This window comes from Prionailurus viverrinus, chromosome C2, assembly GCF_022837055.1.
Source record: "Prionailurus viverrinus isolate Anna chromosome C2, UM_Priviv_1.0, whole genome shotgun sequence".
Lineage (NCBI taxonomy): Eukaryota > Metazoa > Chordata > Mammalia > Carnivora > Felidae > Prionailurus > Prionailurus viverrinus.
Genome location: NC_062569.1, coordinates 29,070,203 through 29,080,262, shown reverse-complemented (window position 1 = coordinate 29,080,262; position 10,060 = coordinate 29,070,203). Strand labels below are relative to the sequence as shown.

Below are 10,060 nucleotides of genomic sequence, written 5' to 3'. Positions count from 1 at the left end.
TATAGAGAAAAATATACAAATCGCAAGTGAGATGAGAGATGGACAGAATTTCACAAAACCCTCCTATACAACCACAACTGAAATAAACAAGTAACATTTCTAATACCCTAGAAGTTCCCTGATGTTCCCCCCCAGGTATTACTCAACCCCTGCCCACAAAGTGTGAGCAATATTCTGATTCCACCAAATGTCAGAATTTCATGTCCAATATGGTTCCCTTCATAAAACATTCCAGTGCAGTGCATATTTTATTTTGCTCAGGGTTACACTGATACCTTGGCTTACTTCCTCTTTCTTTCTGATTCATCCTCTTTATTGCCAGGTCATGAGATGTTGCCCTTAGATTTCTCCTAGAATTCAGTGGAGAATGATCTGGTGAGCAAAAAACAAAGAATTAAATGTCAAGGCTGGAGAGATCTTACAGATAGATCATCTGGTTCAAATACAATTTCTCTCAATTTATAGAAGAGAAAACTATGGCTCAGGATGACTAAGTGGGTAATCTTTGATCACACAGCTAGGTAAAGAAAGCTGGAATCTTTTCCTCTTTTTGCTACACAGCTACATATACCTAAGGAAGAGGTGAAAACCCAACTAACATGTTAAGCTGGGACATTGTCCCTATGAAAAGAAAGCAGACCACCCATGCTTACTCAATAGAATCAAACCCTTTTCCTTTATGGGTCTCTTTGAAACATTTTATCGTATCAGAACACTTTTTGAGCCCAAGTTGACAGAACTTATATTTTTCTCTCATTCATTCATCTTCTCATTAATTTCCTCACTTGCTTAACAAACATGCATTGAATATTGATTGTGTGACAAGTATTGTTCCATGCCCTAGAGATACAACAGTCAATAAAAAGGAGAAAATCCTTGTCCTCATGCAGCTTACATTCTAATGGGGAAGACATCAAGAGATAAGACAAATAATAAAATACATTGTGTGTTTGGTGTTATGAGAAAACAGTAGGGAAGTGAATGTTGGAGGGTAAGGTGAGCTGAAGTGTTCTTTTGAAGTAGGTAAGCAAAGGTTTCACTGAGATGATATATAAATTGATTCCTGAAGGTGGTAAAGGGATAAACCATGCATATATCTGAGGGAAAAACGTTCTAGGCAGAAGAAATACCTAGTACAAAGGCCCTGAGATGGGATTGTGCTTAGTGTGTTCAAGGAGCAGCAAAGAGGCTAGTGTGGCTGGAGCAGAAGGATCAAGGGAGAGAGTAGCAGGAGAGGAGGGTAGAGAGGTAACAGGGACCCATATGTGCCACCAAAAAAAATTTATTCTACTCTTAGAACAATGGGGAGCCATTGAGGGTTTGGGTCAAGGAATGCCATGATATGACTAATGGTTAATAGGATCACTCGGGTAACTGTTGAAAACAGTCTTTAGGGAGATGAAGTAGAGGAAAGGATTCATAACAGGGTATTGTGATAATTTTGGGGGGAAATCTTGGAACCAGTGTGATGACAATGGAGGTGGTAAGAAGTGGTTGGATTCAAGATATGTTTTAAGGTTAGGACCAAAAGAATTTGGTTAACACACACACAAAAGTGAGTCTACATGTGGTGGTTTTTAAAAAATAACAGCCCCAAATCCTTTAATACCTCACCCGTCTTGAGAGTCTATGTCTCCTCTCCTTGATGGGCTTATGACTATTTTGATCTTTAAAGTACTGGAAGTGATGTTTGGTGACCTCTGAGGCTAAGTCATAAAGGCCACATGTTTTCTTCTTGGTCTTTTCAAATGCCTCTTCCTTTTTGGAACCCAGCTATTTTACTGTAAGAAATCTAAGCAACATGGAGAGGCTAAGCATAGGTACCCCAGTTGATAGTCCCAGCTGAGCCTAGCCTTTGAGTGATCCCAGGCCAGGCACCAGAGAAAGTGAAGAATCTCCTACATGATTCTCCTGAGTCATTTAAGTCTTCTCAGCTGAGGCCTCTGACATTATGGAGAAGAGATAAATATTTCCACTGGGCCTTTCTGAATTTCTGACCCACAGAATCTATGAACACAACAAATTGTTTGTTGTTTAAGTCACTAAGTTTATCAAGTTTGTTACGTAGCAGTAGATAATGACAACACAGACTCCAAGCAGGAACACTTTCAGTGCAGAATATTAAAAACAATCTTCTCACCCAGATTACAGTTGATTATATTGTTGCACAAAACCTACTGGGCAGGTGTCCAAGTTCTAGGGACAGTAACTGTGCCATCATTATCCATATGTAAGTATATTAGGAATGGGTAATGGCCCTGAATTCACTATCTCCCACTTACCAGTGATGAAACCCCTGCCAAATACTCAAGAAGCCAGATTGAACAGATGCATTCAGCAATCTGTTTTTTCCCTTTATTAGCATTAATTACGATCATTTTGCTTTTACTGGCTTTATTTTTATTAATATCTCCTCAAATGAGCCAAAAAGAGAAAAGAACAAATGCCTTCATATATGGGCTGGTTTCCACAGGCTCAATGAGACAAGTGAGGCATGTCTCAAGATAGACGCAATTTACTCTCCACATACCCAGCACTTGTGTCAGAAATTGGGAGGGACCACGATTCACACTGATTGAGTTGCACTTCATGTGTGGACTCAAGATCATCTACCAGACTATGTTCCAGTTTGGGATCATGATTCTTGGCCCATCCTCCATCACTGAGCCATGGAAGCAAGCTACTCACCAACTTCTCTGAGTCTGTGTCTCCTGCTGAAAGAAAAATCTACTGAGTGATGGCAACCAGCATTGTCTTATGATCTCAGGGCCCAAAGGAAGACATCAGACAATAGTTCTGCTATAAATAAAATAGATTGGTTCTAGTTCTTTTGTGGTTCAGTAGTCATATGAAGCTACATTTTTATTTATCCACCCATCTATCCATCTAATAAACACTTATCAAGAAAGTCTTGTATGCCAGGCCCTTTGCTGAAGGCAATAAATACACGAGATGAAGTCAGGACAGACTCATTTTCAAGGCTCAGCCCAAGTACCATTCCCTCTGTAAAGCTGTGGTAGCAACAATTTACTCAATTAATTTTCCTCCTATGCTCTCTGGAAAACTAACTTTCCAGCTTTCCTTATGGCTACATTTGAGTCATGTGACTGAATTCTGGCCAATCGAAAATTTGGGAAATGTGATATTTGCATGACAACTTTAGCTATAAACCCTTTTCCTTCTGTGGTGACCTTAGAGATCACGTTGAAGATGCTGAGCTCACATGATGGAAGAAGAAACCTGAGTCCTTGCATGCCCCAAGGAGCAGAGCCACCCTGCTGGCCACACTGAACTGTGACAGATTCAAACAATGAACTTTTATTGTGTGAAGCCACTGGGATCTAAGCTGTTCGTCCTTTACTTATTCACTCCCTCCCTGCACCTACCCCATGACTAGTACAAAAGTTTTTCTAATTGTCACATGATTCAGCATCCACTTGGGAGACAGAAATCATACCAGCTTTTTTTTAATTGTGGTAAAATGCACATAACATAAAATTTACCATCTTAGCCATTTTTAAGTATACAGTTTGGCAGTAAGTATATTCACATTGCTGTACAACCAATCTCTATAAATTTTTCCTCTTGCAAAGCTGAAATCTATACCCATTAAACAACAACTCCCATGTTTCTCTCCCCCTAGCCCCTGGAAACACCATTCTACTTTCTGTTTCTATGAGTTTGACCATTCTAGATACCTCATATAAGTGGAACCATGTTGTATTTGTCCTTTGGTGAATGACTTATTTCATAGTATAAGTTTCCCAAGGTTCATTCAGAATGTTGAAAGTGTCAGAATTTGTTTCCTTTTTAAGGCTGAATAATATCCCATTGTGTGTATACACCACATTTTGTTTGTCCATTCATCTGCTGGTAGACACTTGGGTTGCTCTACCTCTTGGCTATTGTGAATCATGATGCTGTGAACATGGGTGTACAAAGATCCCTTTGAGACCCTGTTTTCAATTCTTTTGGATACATACCCAGAAGTGGAATTGCTTGATCATATGGTAATTCTATTTTAAAATTTTTTGAAGAACCACCATACCATTTTGCTTCGTGGCTGCACCACTTTACATGCTCACCAACAGTGCACAGGGTCCCAGTTTCCCAACTTCACCCAACATCACACCTGGTTTTTTTTGAATGAAGAGAATGTAATATAAAGAATTGTTAATTAGGTAACTGAAAGAGTGAAAAGGAAATTCTAAGCTTTTGAGAAGGTGACAGTTGCAGAAGGCAGCTAACCCTGGGGCTGAGGGAATGAAGGGAAGAGGCAGGAATTGTTAAGGTCTAGAGACTTAGAAGAGGTCCTGTGAGGCTGGGATCCAGACTCCTGAGGAGTGGGCACAAGCTGGCTAAGTAGTTCTGGTGCCTCTGAGAGGGGACAGTGAGGCTGGTTCTGTTCTATTAGACAGACTGCAAACTGGATTCAGCTGCCACCCCAGGAATGAACTGCCATTGTCAAAGTGCTGCTGCTAGGGCAAAGCAGCATTGCTGGAGTGATGCTCACAGCAACAGAAAGCAAGCAGGTGAAGCAAATCCTTTTCCCCTCAGCCCTCCAGTCTTCTTCTAGTGCCCCCTATTGGCAGAGTCTAAGAAAGAGCAGCTAGAAAAGCAGACAGGCAGTTTGAGAGTCCCGGCCTCAGCATCAAGAATACAAGAGGGTGGGTTTAAAGCTGAGAGAGCAATCATTTAATAACTGGCCCATCACACCAGGGAGTCACTTCTTCTCTGCACAACACTCAGCACTTTGTCTTCTTTCTTGTATGGCACATATCACCTTCTACCTGCAATGTGAGTTCTCTGATTCAAATATAAATTCCTTTAGGAGCGAGATCAGTGACTGTATCATTTCTGTATACCTTCTCGATGACCCCCAAAGGCTCGCACAATAGTTATACATAGCTGACATATAGTAACTTTGTTGAATGAATGAATTGGGTCGCAAATGAGTAAAATGGCAGTAATTAGAAGGAAGACTGAAGTGAGCACAGGGGGCACACAACCGTAATGAAAGTCCACTGCAGATTTGTGGATTAAATGGAATTGGAGGTGAAATACTCATAAATGCTTGTGGGAAGCAGGTTCACATGAACTTTGTGGAAATGCTGTATGATTTCATTGGAGGAGTCCTGAAAACATGCACTTATTTTGGTATTGGTTCCTCAACTCTGGCAAGAAGACAGGTGAAGAGCAGGACACTCTTCACAGGCAGACCTGGTCCTCCCAGAGTCTGTCTCTTCATGCTCTACTCAGAATACTCCTGACCTGTTCTCAGACTCTAAGCGGTAAGATCTGGCAGAGACCTTGGAGAGTTGGTGGTCCTATTGCTATTCCTGCTTAACAAATTATCCCCAGACTTAGTGGCATAAAACAACGATTTTGTTATGTTCGTGGGTGCTGCGGGTCAGAAATTTAGAAAGGACACAGTGGAAATGGCTTTTCTGTGCTTGAGGATGTCTGGAGTCTCACCTGGGAAGACTGTGAGTGGAGGAGATGTTACGGGTGAGAACGCAATAACCTGGGCACATCCTTACTTAAATGTCTAATTGATGTTGATGCTGACTGTATGTTGGGACCTCAGCCGGGGCTGTTGACCCTGATACTTACCTGTGACCTCCCCCAATGGCCTGGGCTTCCTCCCAGCAGGGAAGCCTCAGGATAGTCAGGCTTCCTACATGGTGGCTCAGGAGCCATGCAGTGCTGCTTCTGTATCCTTGTATTGGACACAATTGACTCACAAGCTCACCCATATTTAAGGCAGGGGAGGGCCTGGTTTTAATGAATGTCTTTATGGTCAATTGTAGAAAAGCATGTAGGATGAGCAGTATTCTTGTGGACGTCTTGGAAAATACAATCTGCCACTGCTGTTAAATCCATCCTCCATGTATTCCAGATGAGGAAGTGAAGGCCTGAAGAGCTTGGGAAGCATCTTGCAAAGATCCTTCAGTCCGTTCTCAGGGGTATCAGAGATCCCAGTTGTATTGCTTTGCTAAGGCTGCTGTGACAAAATTCCACAAACTGAGTGTTTTAAACAACAGAAGTCAATTCGCTCACACGTCTGGAGGCTAAAAATGTGAGTCCCAGGCTTCAGCTTAGCCAGACTCTCTCTGACAGCTCTAGGGGGGAATTCTTCTTGTCTTCTTCCTGGCATCAGGTGGTCCTCAGCAATCCCTGGAGTTTCTTGGCTTGTAAATACCTCACCCCAATCTCTGCCTCATCATCACCTCAGAGCTTCCCTGTGCATCTCCACACCATCTTCCCATTGTGCATGTCTGTCTCTGTGTTCAAATTTTCCCTTTTCATAAGGACACCAATTATATTGGACTAGGGGCCACCCTAATGAACTCATTTTAACTTGATTACCTCTGTAAAGGCTGTATTTCTAAATAAAGCCACACTATTAGGAGTTAGAACTTCAACATATATTTTGGGTGGGGACACAATTTAACCCATAACACCATCATTTATGAAGCCCATGGGACAAGGAGAACTTAGAGATTTATACCGACTAAGGCTGAGAAGCACCACCCACAGTTGTACTAAGGGAATTTCTCTGCCAAGTGAGCTTGGGCCAAGACCCTGAAGGTATTTCAAAGAGGAAGGGGGACTGAGATTGTTTTAACATGCTGCCTTTATGTTACTGAAAGACTGATGAAAAAAAAAAATAATGGTGGGCAGCAAGTGCCATCAGAGAGGATCCCAGTGATTCCCTAAGAGATCAGATGCAGGAGCCAGTCCCCTGCCCTGCAAATCTAAAGGGTGATGATCAAACTGCAGAAGCAGCTTGGGCCCCAGTCATGCCAGCCTGTGGACACACAATCCACTGACAAGCAGAGGGGGCTGGTGTAGGAGATGAAGAAGGGCAAAGTTGTTCTTTCACCCCTGGCTTGGAAAAGTGAAAAGTGGCCTTCCTTTTCATCAAAACAGTGATGTGAAGCAGATGATTCAGAGATAATGGGGCCCATGGGACTTTAGCAGAGCTAAAAGTGCTCCGGATATGAGGGAAACTGTATTTTACCTCACCTATCAGTGGCTTCCCCTCCAGAATTTAGGGGAATACAAAATATTTTACATTATTCACCAATAGCAACATCATTAAATAAAGAATTGTTGCCATTTATTTTTTTAAATTTTTTTAACATTTATTTATTTTTGAGAGACAGAGAGAGATAGAGCATGAGCAGGGGAGGGGCAGAGAGAGAAAAGAAGAGAATTGTTGCTATTTATTAAGGGGGCTACCAAGGACACACCCGTGTTGTGTGGTTTATCTATACTACCTGTAGCTTTGCTCGTATAACCTCCAGTTCCTTTTTTGTTCTCTTGCACACTGGCCTCTGGTGTAGTTTTTACTCCCTAAAACTGCATCCTTTCGTTGGAGGGCTGCCTTCAGGCTGCCAGGGTCCACTTTTCCGGCCACAGGAGGAGCTGGAAGTGCTGGGGAATTTACATTGGGGGTGGGGAGGAGCAGGCTTTAACCTAATGACTCACAGGTGTGGGAATGTAAAACTGTAGGGGTGTAAATTCCCCGGCTCCCTCACTCCCTCTCTGTGTTGTTACCTATGCTCTCCTCTATAAAAACTCTGTGGGATTGACTTGGACTTACTCCCTGTAAGATGCAACTTGTCTTCCTTTCCCTACCTGTCTCAATGTCCCGCTTCTCTACTAGTTTTTACCAACAACAGTCCCTTCACATGCATTCCAATGTCAGGGTTTGTTTCAGGGTCTGATTCTAAGACACCACCTTATGGGACTTCCACACCCCCTCCCACAAGGTAGACAGCAACATCCCTATTCTGAAACCATGGAAACTCTGGCTGTGAGTGAACCTGCCCCCAGTCACATCATATGTTAGTAGCTGTCTTGACTTTCAAACTTTCAGGTTACCTTTTACATACATCATTTTAGCTGCTATGGAGCTCCAAAACTTTGGGCTTAATGAGACAGCATGTTCTCTTCACAGGAAAAGCACTGCTTAGGCATTTGGTTGCATTTTAATTCTGCCACTTTGCCACCTTGGGCAAGTCACAGCCTCTCTGAGTTTCATTGCTTCATTTTCTTGCCTCTAAAATGAGATCGTCGTCTTGTGAAGCATTGTATGGCTTTCCTGGGAGAATGATTTGTTTCTATGGTGGAATTTCTGTGGCACTTTGTACATGCTTGTGTTATGAATCATATCACATATATCACACATGTTTTATTCACATGATACAGAGCTGGTACACTGTGCAGATTGTGAACCTCACAATCAGACAGACCTGGTTTCGCTGTTTAGTAGCTGTGTGACCTTGGACAAAGTATTTACCTCTCAAATCCAAGTTTTACTTACATGCAAAATAAAGATTGCCATACCTACCTCATATAGTTATATTGAGGATAAAGGCAAATATTTAACAAAAACAATGAGTAGATAAGTAAGCATTCAAAGAATCCTGCTATCCTTATCTCAGAAGCTTTCACTTTATAAACAATTCACGATATTATTTACTTCTACTTACATTTTAATTTGCCTAAAATAAAAATTATGACTCTAATAACAGCTTAAGGAATGCTATAAATTACAGATTCCAGAGTAAAGGGCAAGCTCACTTTTTTCTGGGAGTTCACTCAAAGTAAACATTTGCCATGTCACAGGCAAAAGCACTCCCCTCACCGAGGCCCAGCCTGCCAAAGAAGACAAACATATTTCATGTAGACCCATCAGGTCTTCCATCTTCAGTCTGAGGTCATCTTATCTGCCCTCAAAAGCTTTTGTAAAGAGAAGTGCGAAAGAGAAGGAAGTCCCAGCCTTTCCACAGGGCAGTCAATAAGCCAGGGCATATTAAGCTGCTTTCATTTTAGCAACCCTAAGTGTGTCAGTCAGCAAAACAGTGGTCCTACGTCATCGCCAGGCGACAGAGGAGCCTGGAGCCCTGGGCCGGCTCTGAGGATGCTGACCAGCACGGATGGGCTCAGGACCTCAGTCCTATTTTGGTCTTGAATCTACTCAGCACTTAAAGTTTTGTGCTACGGGCACCTGAGTGGTGCAATTGGTTAAGTGTCTGACTTTGGCTCAGGTCATGATCTCAATTTGTGTGTTCAAGCCCCGCATTGGGCTCTGTGCTGACAGCTCAGAGCCTGGAGCCAGCTTCGGATTCTGTGTCTCCCTCTCTCTCTGCCCCTCCCCCGCTCACGCTCTGTCTCTCTCTCAAAAATAAATAAACATTAGAAAAAATTAATTAAAAAAATTTTGAGCTTGACTTTCTGCACTGCTGAAAGGCATCTGTCCTTCACTTTCCCCAGGTCTGGGTGGGGCTGGGCTGGGATATCAGAGTGCAGACACGAGCCTGAGCTGAATTCCCATCTCTCAACACACTTCAACATTCAATCAATGTGTATTGACTGAATGAGTGATTGAATGAATTGATGTGTAAATTATACCAGCTGGGTTTTGTTTATTCCACTGCTTATATTGACCTCCACCTCTGACGTTGTCCTTCAGCACTTCTTAAATTTGGGCTGGAGAGCAAGGAGAAAATATAATTTATGAAGCCCCTACCACCTACACACTGCACTTTCTGTCACTTCATTCTCCCAGCAATTTTATTTTATAATGACAAAGGGAAGTTAAGAAAAATTAGGTAATTCTCCCAAGCCCCCACAGATAATGGGTGGCAATTTTAAGATTCAAACTCTAATTTTCTGACTTAGAAGTTCATGATCTCTCCACTATTCTGTGACATTTCTCAGAATTAGAGGTGCTGGTTGGTAGAGGAGAGGGAAAAAAGGCTATGGTGTCTGACCCTTGAGTTAAATTGTCTTTCTGTTGAATGGCATCCAAACCACTTCTGACAGATGGGGCCTCAAATTCCTGTTACAGATATTCTGGAATGGGGACAACTATTCAGTCCACAAAACTTGATAGAGCAGCCTCTACGTTCTTGGCACCATCTGAGGCAGATAAATTAGTCCCCAAGTCAGCTCTCAAGGAACTGCCCAGGAAACTCCCTTGACCTTTCTTTCAAGGGAATTATTAAAAATGAATCTGAGTAACTTTTTTTTTTTGTAGCAGCAGCAT

The 10,060-nt window shown here is 42.3% G+C and overlaps 1 long non-coding RNA gene across 1 annotated transcript in view; it reads right to left on the bottom strand.

Moving 5' to 3' along the window:
• Positions 1-291: 291 nt before the first annotated feature.
• The window catches only part of LOC125174589 (uncharacterized), a 252,712-nt gene continuing 242,943 nt past the window's right edge, over positions 292-10,060 (bottom strand). The window contains exon 3 of the long non-coding RNA XR_007155460.1: positions 292-372. This is a non-coding gene — a long non-coding RNA (uncharacterized LOC125174589). The remainder of the gene's footprint in view (positions 373-10,060) is intronic.